Here is a 919-nt window from a genome sequence, read left to right on the forward strand (position 1 = left end):
TTCTGATTCAAAAACCCATGTTCTTAAACTACTGAGTGATTGACCAGAGTTGTAATATTGTAGGTAAGAGGTTAAGTCCCCTCCTGAGGCTGTGACAGTACCTTCCAGGGGACACAGGACAGAATTGCCTGGGTTTGATAATAGTTTGGATGTGGAAGGATGCTGAATCAGTGCAGGATGACTGATTTCTAGATTTGGCAAGTGGGTAAATGGTAGTGCAATTCACCAGGAGAAAGAATACAAAGGGGTCGTGGTTTGGGCAGAAAGAGGGAAGGGGAGGGTGTGTCAAACCCACACACCTTTTTACCAACTCCCTAAATTACTAAGAAGTGTTGTTAATAATAAGTATGAAGTAAGTAAACCCAAACTGATCCATCCCGTCGTCTTCAGTGGGGGCTGGGGAGGTGGGCCCAAATAGGAATTGTTCTTTTTTAAAAACTAGTTCAAGCCTACAAAGAATAGGGAAATGTTCCCAGGAGCGTTTAAAATAACTCTGAAATTAATTTATAAGGCGGATGCTAAAACAAAAGAATGCACCATACCCTTGTGTAGTTAGGTAGTACTCATGCGTTGAGATGATCTTGGTGGCAGTGGCTTTGAAGAAGTGACAACATGGAAGCTGGCACTGACACCCAAGCCCAGGGTGGCCAGGAGGGTGGGAAAGCATGCTCGCGGCCGTGCACGCCACAGCACGTGGCGGCCAGCGGACCCGGTAGCGGACTCGGGCTGTCCACAACTGACGTGCAGGAAGCTCGCGCGTCAAACGACTCCCAACCCCTGCCCTGGCGCGGAGCGGCGGACACGCCGCTCAGGACCCTTACCCTCGCCGGGCAGCGGCCGACGGCCTCCGGTCCCCAGGCGGCGCTGTGGGCTCGCAGTGGCGGCCGCGGCACGAGCGAGCGCCGTCTCCCGGGTGCGC

This window comes from Rhinolophus ferrumequinum, chromosome 14 (genome assembly GCF_004115265.2).
Source record: "Rhinolophus ferrumequinum isolate MPI-CBG mRhiFer1 chromosome 14, mRhiFer1_v1.p, whole genome shotgun sequence".
Taxonomy (NCBI): Eukaryota; Metazoa; Chordata; class Mammalia; order Chiroptera; family Rhinolophidae; genus Rhinolophus; species Rhinolophus ferrumequinum.